Source organism: Microtus oregoni, unplaced genomic scaffold (genome assembly GCF_018167655.1).
Source record: "Microtus oregoni isolate MIOR12 unplaced genomic scaffold, Mior012 000052F_ref0000163, whole genome shotgun sequence".
NCBI classification, from domain to species: domain Eukaryota; kingdom Metazoa; phylum Chordata; class Mammalia; order Rodentia; family Cricetidae; genus Microtus; species Microtus oregoni.
This window is the reverse complement of record NW_024543828.1, coordinates 7,904,745-7,919,280: the sequence shown is the minus strand read 5'-3', so window position 1 is coordinate 7,919,280 and position 14,536 is coordinate 7,904,745.

Genomic DNA, 14,536 nt, shown 5'->3' with positions numbered 1-14,536 from the left:
CACAAGGGGGAACAGGAATGGAATCCAGAATCCAGGTGTGAGAGCAGGGAGTGAGAGAGAGAGTGGGAAGCAAGAGAGAGTGCACAGGAGGGCAGCAGGGAGTTTCTGTTGCTCATGCTCTATGTGCTCAGCCAGCTTCCTAGGACAGATTATAAAAATAATCTGTTTCCTGCCCTTCATGGCAGTCAGCAGCTGCTCATGGTACTTGGTGCACTCCCTGACCCAGTAGTTACAATTATAGATATAAACTGTAGAGACATTGTCAAAAGCAAAGCTAGAAAAAAACTACAAACCACTTAGAGAGAAAGTCTGTTTTAAAGCAATTGCTAGGTCCAGTATGGACAGGCTGGATAATCATTTCCTGTGGACAGATGAATTTCTGCCCTCCCCTTTTCGAATTGAAGATAAAAAATTATGAAACAACAACAAAAATAATATCCCCTTGGCCACTATAGCCTTTACAGATGCCGATAAAAGTAAAATTGGGGTTAATAATAATGGGAGCTAATAGTAAGGAAAGGGCCTATACCTAACCAAATCCTGGATCAGGACAACTAGGGGAGTTATTGGTAGTCTTAAGGTATTGGAAATGACCCAATCAGAACCCATGCATGTAGTAAGGAGCTTCGGGTCGCTTCCGGCCTCCCAGCTCCCGGCTGCCTGGTAAGCTTATGCCCCAAAATAACAACACACAAACTGTATTCATATAAATACTGCTTGGCCATTTCTATTAATGTGTGTAACACCACTAGGTGGTGACTTATCTTGCCTAACCCATATTTAGTAATCTGTGTAGCACCAGTCTTACTGGGAAAGATTCAGCTTGTCTGACCTGGCAGTTTGCTTCATCGCGTCTGCCCTGGAGAGGAGCAGCATGGCGTCTGTCTGAGGCATCTTACCTCACTGTCTCTTCCTCCCAGCATTCTGTTCTCTTTACTCCACCCACCTATGTTCTAACCTATCAGGCCAAGCAGTTTATTTATTAATTAACCAATGAAAGCAATGGATATATGACACTCCCACATCACATGCAACTTTGTCTACCACATTCTTAGGCCAAGTATAGGATCACATAAAATCCCTGCTGGACCCCTCTAATCTTGTTGCATGGTGTCTTATGGGAGGGTGGTTGTGGTTCGAATATTTCTCCTTAAGTGTTTCTTACACCGAGATCCTGACAACAGCGAGTGAACAAGGCAACACTCCAGGTATTAATGGCTATGGTGTGCACTAGACCAAAACCTCAATGCTTGCCTAATGTAAATTCAGGAGGCAATTTAAAGCCCTTGCTCTCATAAAAGTCCCCCCTTGCTTCTGACTTTTTGGAACCTTCTGGGGACCCAACCCATTAAGAACTGGTAGTTAAAGACAGGTATCAACCAACCTAAGATAGGTACAGCCCAAAATGTTGGGGGTCCCTGAGGTCATAAAAATCTATAACTCCCACTAGGTCACCCAATAAAAATAAAATAGAAAGGGTAAGATGAGGCAGGGTGTTGTAGGAGACTGCTTGTTTGCTCCTGGCTGCTCAACCCAAAAATAATCACACAGAAACTGTATTAATTAAATTACTGCTTGGCCTATTAGCTCTAGCTTCTTATTGGCTAGCTCTTATATCTTAATTTAATTCATTTCTATTAATCTGTATATCACCACGTGGCTGTGGGTTACCAACAAGTTTCCAGTTCATCTGTGCTCAGTGGTGGCTACTTGGCATCTCCTCACTTCACTTTCTCCCAGCATTTGGTTTAGTTTTCCCCACCTAGCTCCACTCTGCCAAGCCATTGGTCAAAAGCAGCTTCTTTATTCATTAACCAATAAAAGCAACACATATACAGAAGGACTTCCCACACCAGCAAGGCACAAGCACAAGCAATAACACAAGCACAAGCAAGTGCATGCAAACTCACAATGAGTAAGCAAAATTGGCCAAGGCAACCTGTCAGCATACAAAAAACACAGTAACTAATGACACACATTCCTAGTAATCACAACACACCAGCAGTGACCATCAGTTTCAAAAGGACAAACCAGAAACATTCTAGTGGCAGCTTAATTTTCCTAACCTCATAAAAAACCCCAAACGTTTTTACAATAAGGAGATTCTGTATTAGAATCTCTCAGAGTCTAAATCATTGCCTCTGCATCTTCTCTTCTTCCCCCACCCCCAGGAAACAGGGATCACACAACAGGCAGTAGCAACAAGTCCACAAAAACTACAGTAGTTGAGGTGTATGCAGAAGGATGGATCCTGTTTTCATGTCCATTCTGTTAGCCTGTTTCTTTTTATAGGAGAATTGAGTCCATTAATATTAAGGGATATTTGTGACAAGTGATTATGAATTCATGTTATTTTTTGGTGGTAGCATGTGTGTTTCCCTTCTTTAGGATTTACTGGTGCAGAATTATCTATCTTGTGTTTTCATGGGTGCAGATAACTTTTTTGGTTGGAGTTTTCCTTCTAGGGCTTTTTGTAGGGCTGAATTTTAGAATAGATATTGTTTAAGTATGTCTTTATTGTGGAGTGTCTTATTTTTTTCCTTCTATGGTGACTGAAAATTTTGCTGGGCATAATAGTCTGGGTTGGTATCCATGGTCTCTTGGTGCCTACATAATCTCTATCTAGGGCTTTCTAACTTTCAATGTCTTCATTAAGGAATTGGGTGTTTTTCTAATCGGTCTGCCATTATATGTTACTTGACCTTTTCCATTTGCAGCACTTAATATTCTTTCTTTATTCGATATATTTAGTATTTTGATTATTATATGACTAGGCAAATTTTTTCTTTTTCTTTTCTTTTTTTTGGTCCAGTCTATTTGGTGTTCTGTAAGCTTCTTGTACTATCATAGGCATTTCCTTCTATAGGTTGGAAAAACTTTTTTCTCTATGATTGTTGAATATATTTTCTGTGCCTTTGTGTAGTATTTGGAGCGGTGGGGCTGCATCCCTGGCACCCAGCTGCCCGCATGGCTAGCTTATGCCTCGAAATAATTACATGGAAACTGTATTCTTTTAAACACTGCCTGGCCCATTAGTTCCAGCCTCTTATTGGCTAGCTCTTACATATTGATCTAACCCATTTCTAATAATCTGTGTAGCCCACGAGGAGGCTTACCAGGGAAGATCTTAACCTGCGGCTGTCTGGAGTGGGAGAATCATGGAGACTCCTTGACTCAGTTTCTTTTTCCCAGCCTCTGTTCTGTCTACTCCGCCTACCAATTTTATGTCCTATCAGAAGCCAAGCAGGTTCTTTATTACTTAACCAATGAAACAACAGATAGAAAGATGACCCTCTTCCATCACCTTTGGGCTGGAATTATTCTCCTTCTTCTATCCATATTATTCTTAGATTTTGTGTTTCATGCTGTTTCAGATTTTCTGGAGATCTTGTGTTATGATTTTGTTGACTTTAACGTTTTCTTTGACCAATGAATCTATTTCCTCTATCATCTTCAATGCCTGAGATTCTGTCGTCTCTCTCTTGCATTCTGTTGGTTATGCTTGCATCTGTAGTTCATGTTTATTTACCCATATTTTCTGTTTCCAGATTTCTTTTAGCTTGTGTATTCTTTATGACTCTTTCAATTTTCAAGACTTGAATTGTTTCTGTCACTTGTTTGATTGCTTTTTCTTTGGGGGGAGGGATTTCTTTAGTAGATTGATTGATTTCCTCCAATTTTTTCTTAGTCGTTTCCTCAGTTTCTTAGAGAACTTTTTATTTCTTTTTTAAAGTTATTTATCATCTTCATGAAATTATTTTTAAGCTCATTTTCTTCTGCATTAGGGTTTTCAGGTATTGTTCTTGTAGAACCATTAGGTTCTGGCAGTGTTATATTGCTCTTTAGGTTGTTAAATGTATTCTTGCATTGGTGCCTACCCATTTTGTTCCCTAGTCAGTACAGGCAGTATCTGTGAAAATGAATAGGAAACATGTTCAAAATGGCTCAACATCCTTAGCCATCAGAAGAGTGCAAATTAAAACTGCTTTTAAACCTCAGTCAGAATAGCCATCGTTGGGAATATAAAGGATAATAAATATTGGCATTAATACAGCAATAGAGAACTCAAACACTGTTGGTGGGAGTGCAAACTATTGCAGCTGCTTTGGAAGTCAGCCCAGGGGTTTCTCAAAACATGAAAAAGAGAGACGTCATATAACCAAGCTATACTATTCCTAAATATATATTGAAAAACCCAAGTATCCTACTACAGATAATGTTGCTGGATGTGCTGTTATATCATTTAATCCCAGAATTTAGGAAGCTGGGTGAGGAAGATTTCCAATTTCATGCCAGTGTGATTTAGATTGTGTGATCCTATCTTAAGGAAACAAAAACAAAAAGAACTCAGAAATTGAGAAATGTGATGATTTAAATAAATTAATATCAGTTTACTAACACATATTAAATATAGATGAATAAATCTGAATAAACTAGAAGGAAAGTCTGAGAATATCACAGCAAATGCAGAACAAAGAGATAGAAAATATAAACAAGAAGTCCAGAAACATGTAGAGGATAGATGACAATCAGTGGTTTTAGAAATGTATAACAGATTATTTTTTGTGAGAATTTAAAAGTAGTGCAATTTCCTGACCCTTTAGCAGCCACAAACAAAACAAAATCATGTTGGTTGTTGATAGTATATCACCAAAAAGTGGTAGCAGAAAACAGTGAAATAATGTATTCATAGTTTAAAGGGAAAAATAACAATCAAGCAAGCTGTATACCACTAAACTATCATCCTACAGGGAGCATAAAAGAAAGAACTTTATAGACATATAAATCCTGAGTCTATTACTCACAGACTAACATAATTACTAAGTGATTTGTCAGCTTAAGAAGAATGTAGGGGCTAGAAACTATTAGATACAAAAAGCACTGTAAGCAAATAGCCTCCTAAATACTTCAATAAATCTAAATATATTTCCACTAGTGGTATATTAGACTTATAAAGAATTTACCACCATCCAGACACTCTCATAAGACTTTAACCCAATCCCTGAGACTGTTACTGATATAAATTGACTTTATAGATGAGAGAACTAAGACGGGAAAAAGTAAGGCAACTCCCCTGTAGATTCATAGCTAGTTAGTACAGAGGCTGACTAAAGAACCTTTGCTCATAACCACTTTACTCCATCAAATCTCCAATAAGCACCAATTATAAAATGATAGTAAAAGTCCTAAATATAAGTTGAACCTAAATGTTTAAATAACAGTAACATGTAAGAGGAAAAGCAACATACATTGTTGAGGAGGATAGAATTTCATATTAATCTGAGTTTATGAGAAGTAGAAAGAGTAACACCTTAAGCTATCCATGAAAAGAAGAGAAACAAAATACATAGCAAACTGAGTTTAGAAAAGAGTGGAATGAAGAATCTTAGGTGTCAGTAATGAAAATAATACTGAACGCATAATTGTGGTGGTTCGAATGACACATGTCACTCATGCACTGGGCATTTGAACATTTGGTTCCCAGTTGTTGTCTCTATTTGGGCAGGTTAGGCTGGTGTAGAGTTGCTGAAGGAAATACATCACTGGGGTCGTCTGTGAGATTAAAGCCTTGTGCCACTCCAAGTTCCCTCTCTTTGCTTCATGCATGTGCTTTAACGTGTGAGCTCTCAGGTTTTGGCTTCTGCCACCATGTCTGCCACTTGCTACCATGCTTCATTAACATGATAAACTCTTACCTACCTGGAACCAAAAGCTCCCCCTCATCCCCAGGAACCTCTTCCTTCTATAAGTTGCATTTACTTATAGCATTTTATCACAATAATAAAAGGTAACAAACACATTAATGAAGGAAAATGAAAATTAAAACAAAGAACTAAGTCAAGCACTTAAATGATGAATAAAATAGACTATATCTACTAAATGAGTGAGTCTAAAGTATGAGGCTCAAATATTAAAAATTATCCAGTTACAGACTTTTGAAAAAGTACACTTAAAAGCAGTGACATAGGAAAAAAAGGTATGGAGAAAATTATACCAGTTAAATATTAATCAAAATGAAGTTAAATTTATAATATTAATATTAGACAAAATAGAACATACTATTAGGAAAGAGACACACTGACTAATAATCGAAGGAAAACTTCAGATGGGTATGATGACACATATCTGCAATTGCAGCACTCTGGAGTTAGATACACAAGGATCATGAGTTTGAAGTCATACTGGGCTACTATATAGTGAGACTCTGTCTTAGAATAGGAAAAGAGAGAACACCGGAGAGATAGCTTAGCAGTTAGCAACATGTATTGCTCTTGCAGAAGACGCAGGTTTGTTTCTTAGCACTCACATGGCAGCTCACCACCATCTGTAACTCTGTTTTCAGGGGATTCAAAGTGTTTTCTTAACCCCAGTAGGAGAATGTGGTACATTTACATATAGGCAGGTAAAACGCTCACACACATAAAGTAAAAATAATAAAATCTTTCAAAATAAAAGAAAGGAAAAAATAAAACCCAAATAAACACAGTTATTATCTTATAATATATGTTAATATATAGTAAAGATATTGGCACTATTATAAAATTTGATAAAGTGATAGAGTAGATTTAACTTTGCTAAGAAATGGATGGTTCAGCTGGGCAGTGGCAGCACAGGCCTTTAATCCCAACACTCAGGAAGCAGAAACAGGAGGATCTTTGTGAGTTCAAGGCCAGCCTGGTCTGCAGAGTGAGTTCCAGGACAGCCAGGGCTACACAGAGAAACCCTATCATGAAAAACAAAACGAAACAAAAAACTATGAGTACAACAGAATATTTTTAGGCATTATTATATTGATATTTTTTATTCAATGGTATTTGCTTCTACCCTAGGTCTCAGGACCATCCAGCCTCTAGGCAGTGTCAGCAGTGGGCTCACTCTCACGGCATGGGTCTCAGGCTGGACCAATCATTGCTTAGTCACTCCTACAATCTCTGTGCCACTCCTATCCCAGCACATTCCATAGACAGGACAGATTGTAAATTGAAGTTTATGTGCCTGGGTTAATGGAATCCTTCCACTGGAAGCCTTGCCTAATCACAGGAAATGGTCTGTTCAGGTTACATATACCCTATTGCTTGGAGACTTAGTTGGGGTCATCCTTGTATATTCCTGGAAGTTTCCTATGTATCATGTTTCTACATGACCCTCAAATGCCCCCCCCCCATTTGCAATTTGTTCAGTTCCCTCCCCCCATACCCCCACTTGACCCCATATTCTATATTATGCATAGATTGGTGCCTAGCCCAATAATCACCAGGGAGGCTTCATCCAGTAACTAATGGAAACAGAGATTCACAGTCAAACATTAGGTGGAGCACAGTCAAATATTAGGTGGAGCTTGGGGGAATCCTGCTATAGAAAGGGAGGAAGGATTACAGGTACAAGAAGGACTAAGAATATCACAAGAAAAGCCACAGAAACAACTAACCTGGGCTCATAGGAGCTTTCAGGGTTCCTGAATAGAGACTGAATTGATGACCAGGGACCCTATATGGGTCCTAAGCATTCTGTATATATGTTACAATTGTGTAGCTTGGTGTTCTTTTGGGACTCTTAACAGTGGGAGCACGGGCTATCTTCGACACTTTTGCTGGCTTTTGGGACCCTACTTCCCAAGTGGATTGCCTTGTGTGGCCTTAATACAAGGGAAGATGCTTTGTCTTACTACAACTTGGCATCCTTTCGAGACCTGCCCTTTTTTGGAAAGAAATGGAGGAGAAGTAGCTGCAAGGATGGAGGCTGAGGGGAGGTGTGGAAAAGGACTGGAAGGGGAGGAGAGACAGGAAACTGGTCTGGGCAGAATGTAAAAGAAAGAAAGGAAGCAAGGAAGGAGGGGGGAGAAAAGAAGCAAGGAAGGAAGGCAGAAATCAATGGTTCACAAAAACAAAAGAGCAAATCTACAAAAGATTGAATAATACATGTTTTCTAACTGGCTATGACAGAATTTACTTTCTTTTCATGTGCACATGTCATATGCTACAAAGGACAATTTACTAAGTTCCAGCCTTGTCACCCCAAAATATATAGTTGTTTTTCCTTAAGCACATTTATTGCCATCAGTGGTCTTTTAAACATAAAGCAAAGAAAACCAGCACACAAATAACAATCCCAGAGAACCTAGACAACAATGAGGACCCTAAGAAAGACATACTTAGATCTAATCTACATGGGAGGTAGAAGAAGATAAGATCTCCTGAGTAAATTGGGAACATAGGGATCTTGGGAGAGGGTTGAAGGGGAGGGGAGAGACAGGGAGGGAAGCAGAAAAAAATGTAAAGTTCAATAAAAATCAATAAAAAAGAAATATATTTTAAAAAATAAAGTAAAAGTTAGATTTCCCAAATAATTTATAAATGAAGACTAATTTAAAGATGTGAATAGATCATCAATGATCCAATTAAATAATTTCAAGAGCCAGCAAGATGGCTTAGTTGCTGTAGGAAATCCTTCAGCCAGTAGCCTTTAAAATATCAGCCCACTTGGGCATGGCCTCTAATACTATAAATACCAGTATAAAGCATGTGCTAGCTCTCTCTTTTGGCTTCTGGACACAGTTCCTCTTCCCTGTTCATGCAGAGGACTGTGACCTATGAGTCTACTCCTAAATAAATAACCCTTTATTATACTTAATTCTGAGCTAGTGTGGGATTATTTTGTAACTTCCATCATTATCAGGCACCCAATGTGAATCCCAACTCGACACCTACTGGGTGGACTGGCTTAAACGGCCCAAAAGATTTGTGGCCCAGAAGGTCTCCCACTCCTGCCTTCCTGACATGATTTTACCTACTAAGCATTTTTTTTCCAAAAAACTCCACCACAGCAGAGATAAGCATGGTGACTTGAAAATTTCCCAGGCTCACACACACTTCCCTCCACCTCTGCCAATTTCCTTGCCACACAGTAACTTGTGCGGTGCATGCACAGCTTCAAGTTTGTTTTCCCTGATCTCCAAAAAAAAAAAATCTCTGTGTACAGAATTGATTTAATTGCTCTTAAGAAAAGAATAAAGCCTATTTGTCAGTATTTAACGAGGCACCAATGTGAGGAAACAAAACAGTGCAGGACTGTGTGGGACGCTGTTAATCACATCTCACCACCACATGGTTGCAACCATGACACCTGCTGGTCGATAAAGATTATTACATTTACAACCAAAATCCCATAACTAAGGTTTGATTAATCAATAAATCAATAAACTTGAAAATTATGTAATTGCAGACAATATTACCATACAACAATTTAATAACCTTTGTGCTTATACTATAGATGGTATTCTGCAAGGCTTTTATGGTTTTTCTAATACTTTCATTTATTGGGACTCAGTTTTCTTCTGCATATTATTATATCCTTAAAAATGCTATGATAACAGAGCCAAGAATGAGGCACTTTTAGAAATGACACAGTCTTTACAGACTAGTAATAAACAGCTAGCTGGCAGGATTAATATTATCAAAAATCAAAAGTTAGTTGAAAAATTAAAACTATTGAAAAAGATAACATCAATTTGATGGACAAAATTCAATTTATGTCACAGGGTACTGAAAAATTATCTGAAAGAATTTATACTGTTGAGTTTGACAATCAAAATCTGTTAAAACATTATAATAGGTTAGCAGATAGAGTATCTTTCCAGGAAGGCAATCTGCATGCTATCCAAATAATGTTCAAGGATAAGACGCTATCTTTAAAGAAAAAATTTCATACTTTGGAATCACCTGTGCAGAATGAGGACCAGAGACTATGTATCTCAATTAAATCACTAGAATTATATACAGGCCAAGGAATTCAGGTTTTACAAAAGAGAGTAGTGAAAATATTTGAAACGACTGAGGAAATTATCAGAGCTGACGAACAGGGAGACAAGGTAAAAGAACAGGGTTTAACAATGCCAGTATGTGTCAGAGTCAGAGATGGCTTGCCCAGAGTTTTATCTTTTTATCCTGTATCTCCTCTGTAAAAAGCATCAAGTTCTAAATGCCCAAAAGGATCCAAAGAATGTAAATAAATACTTATAGGTATTAACTATCTAAAAGAAATTAAGTAAGCAGCAGTATCTTATGGCTTGCATTTACCATTTGTTAGGGAGATAGTAAAGAGATGGGTTTCCAGCAATAAGGCAACCCTACATGATTGGCTTCAATTACTTTCAGCGGTACTGGAAGATGGGCTGCAAATATGGTGGAAATGCTATTGGCAAGAACAGGCAAAAATTTTAGAACAGCAGGGAAGTGCAAAAGGATTTTTAGACTTCCCAAGATCAAATTCTTTGTGAGGCCACTTGTGCTGAGCCACAGAATCAAACCCTTCATGATGAACACATAGTGTTCCTGTGCCACACAACAGCCTTAAATGCTTGGAGAAGGATTCAAGATCTAAGAAAACAAATTGAATCATATATTAGGGTTAAAAAGGACCAAAGAGAACACTTTATTGACTTTTTACAAATATTAGCTAAGGCTGTACAAAAAGGAGTAACAGACCCAGAAGCTAGATGAGTACTTATTGAATCTCTGGCTTTTGAAAATGCCAACTTAGAATGCAAAAAAATACTTGGGCCTTTAAAGGTTTATATCAGCACCAATGGATGAATGGATGCTTCATACAATGAATGTTTATTACATTATAGGTATTTGACTATAATGCTAAGGCTTTTGTAGGAGAAGGAATTTCCAAATGTATAAGGAGACATCAAATGCCAAATGTTTAAATTGTGGTATAATAGGATATCTGAGAAGGTATTGTAGATAAGGAATTCCTACAAATAATGTCTCCTCTGGTAATGGCAATAACAGGAGGTCTCAATCTTCTGGAATACTTAGGAGGTATGGCAGGTTTCAAATCAGAAGTTTTAAGTAAGGCGGAACAAAACCCTATAATTCTGTCCAAAAGGCAGAATTATGTGCTAGTCTTATGGTATTGATGGGTTTTAAAGAATTTCCCATATACTTATAATTCACAATATGCAGAAAGAATTGTCTTACATATTGAAACGCTGAATTCATAACCGATGATGCAGAATTGACTTCATCATTCATTCAGGTTCAAATATAATCAGGAATATACTTTGTCCCGCATACATAACACACATCTGCTCCCATAGGGGTCTGCCAGGTCCTCTGTCACAAGGTAATGCAGAAATTGACTGATTGATTGGAAGTGTGCTAAAGGCCTCAGAATTTCGTAAGAAACATCATGTCAATAGCAAAGGTTTAAAGAAACAGTTTTCTATTACACAGCAAAAAGCTAAGGAGATTATGAAGAGATTTCCTATTTGCTCTTTTTATAACCAAACACTACTACCTGCAGGAAGTAACCTGAAGGGTACTCAAAGGAATGAAATCTGGAAGATGGATGTGTTTCAAGTTGCAGATTTTGGAAAATAAAAATATGTATACATCACCATTGACACTTACTCAGGTTTTCAGTGGGAAACTGCTTTGAACTCAGAGAAGGCTGATTCAATAATCTTGCATTTATTAGAAGTTATTGCCATCATGGGGATCTTCACAAAGAAAGGCAGATAATGGTACAGTATATGTCTCTAAGAAAATGAAATAGTTTTTTGCTTATTGCAATATAAAGCATATTACAGGTATACCAAACAATCCTACAGGTCAAGCAGTTATAGAAAGATCAAATCGAACTATAAAGGATATGTTAAACAAAAAGAAAGGGATGGAAAATCCCCCAGAAATAGATTACATAATGCTTTATTAACCCTGAATTTTCATAATGCTAATGAGAAAGAAACAACAACAGCAGAGAGACATTAGATAATAAAAAAATCTTCTGAACTAACTTAGCTGGTGTATTTCAATGATTGTTGACCTCACAATAGAAACAAGGAGATGTGCTGTGTTGAGGACAGGGTTTCACTCTTGTTTCTGCAAGAGAAGAAAAGCTATAGCTACTGTCAAAATTAATAAAGGTCTGGTTTGAAAAAGAGAAGCAAGCCTCTTGAGAAAGTAAAATGGTGGCTCATACACCAAGGTGACAACCATGCAGGTAGTAAGGAAACCTCATAAGGGTTGTGGGAGGGTTCTGTTCTTGTCTTTGCAGGAAAATCTCATAAAATTCAAGAGACCCTGGACATCTAGATGCCTAAAGAGGAAAAGATAACTATCCAGATAGGATCACCAAGCAAAAAGAATTATGACTTATGAGGACAGGTCATTTGAGAGCAAAAATCACTGAACATAAATACACACACACACACACACTCACTCACATGCCCAGTAGAATAATAGTCATGACTCACTTAAAAATCAAAGCTGGCTTTGGAGTTGGACAATGGCTCTATCATTCTGTAAATCCAAGCATGTTGTTAAAAGAAAAATTCAGAGTTTCTGTCCCATGTCAGGAACCCTCTGATGGGACAGAAAGAAATTAATAAAAATTTTACTTTTCTCCATACCTATTTTTGTCTCTATTGTACCTTTCGTTGAATATGTGTCTATCTATATAAATAATGTTTCAGTTTTCCACATTAAACAATGAATTTTCCTGCAATAATATTTGAAGTTTCCAGGAGGAAGATGGGGCCCCCACGACAATGACTCCACTTGATTGTTAAGACGTCATCATTCTGATAGCACTACTGTAAGACCAGTTTTAGGTACCAGCTGGTCAAGAGGTTCAAACTTGGTTAGCTGAAATGGTGTACCTTTTTACAACATTTTGGCCAGAACTACAAATAGGAACCTCTGAAAAACTCTACCAAATACTCAGAGACTATTAGCAATTATACCAGATAGTAATCTTGAAACTTAACCATCATTTTACTTTTACAGGATCCCATAGAAAGACCATCACCCCCATGAGAGCTGAAAGTAATTCTAGAAGACGACCTCCCCTCTACCAACAAAGTTTGTCCTCAGAGTTAAGGACATCAATTCGTGGTTGATTATAAATGGTATAGGGTTGGGGTGGAACTTTCAAGTATTATACATTTTCAATAAGCAACTATGAAAGAGCTATATGTTAAAAATTGTACAATACAGTAAAAGGGGAATTTAGCACAAATAATAAAAATTCAGAGCCAGAAATTGGGGTTCAACCCGAAAACCAGAAAAGGAAAGCAGCCAAGCCACTAGAGAAGAGTGACTGGGTGACTGCAAACTAACCAGACTAAGTACATCTCTCCTCTCATTTGATAGTCTTTCTAGTGCTGTGATTAAAGGTGTATGATTCTCTAGGACTGGAATTAAAGGAGTGACACACCACCACCTAGATTTGTTTCTGTATTGATCTTGTGTGTCCCAGGGTAGCCTTGAACTCGCAGAGATCCTGTCTCCAAAATCCTGGGATTAAAAGTGTGTATCACCATTACCTGACCTCTAGTGGCTATAGCTTTGCTACTGGTCTTCAGGCAAGATTTATTTATTAAAATGCAAATAATATACTACTATTAGGGAATATTTAGAGGAAATTTTTTTATCATTTTAAGCACATATGTTAGCCAAAAAGTTTGAAATTTAAAAATAAATATAAGACTTGAGATAAGAAAAATAACTGGAAAAAGCCAATCAACATAAAAGAATGCTATGATCACAATATGAAAATAAAATTTTCACAAAAAATCAAAGAGAATGGCTCACTGATAAAAATAAGTAGGTGCTAGAATGAAGAAGAATATTACTACCAATACCATAGAAATGCAAACATAATAAAATATTACAAACTTTATAGACTGATAATCTGAAATGCAGACAAAATGAATAATTTCTTTAAAAGTTACTTGACTTGATAAAGATGCATATACAGACACAAAAGCAATGTGAAATTTAATTAGTATTCAAAAATAAGCAGAGCATCAATTTTTTGAAAATTTCTCAGAGCAAAAAAGTAGAGTACAACTAAAAAAAATAAAAAGAAGGAGCAAAGTTATCATTTTCTTTATGATCTTAGAAAACCTCAATCTTGAAATAAAGAAACAAAAAGTCATGGTTAAAAAAAAAGCAAAATTATAGGAAAATTAAACTTGGGGACATAAATTCAAAAGTTCCAAATGAGATATTTATAAGCTACATCAATTTAGGGGATTTGAAAAATGTCTCAGGACTTAACTGGATTCATTCCAGAAATTAATGAAGAAACAAGAAAATGATTCTACTCCTTAAGTACAAAGAAGTCACTCATTTAAACTCTCCATAAATGTGTGGTCTGAATGTTCTTATCAAAATAGACTTTCTTTAACCTAGTAAGAGTTATTTATAAAAATGCAACAAAAAGTATGCTTTATAATTAAATGTTAGAAAGTGAAGTAAAAGTTATAAAGATGGCTAATAATTTTTTGCATTTATTCCCTATTAATTAGCACTCTCTGCTGATGAAGATAAAAAATCAGAACAGAAGGATTAACAGATAAGATTGCAAACTAGAAGCTGTCTCTGTGTGACCCAGTGGAAGACATAGTCAAAATTAATAAAAGGTAAAGAAAAGAAAAATAAAAACCTATAACTGAGAGAAAAAAAAACAGGAAGAAAAAAAAACATGTCCTAATGTTATCCTCTCTGCAAATAAAGAGCCAAAA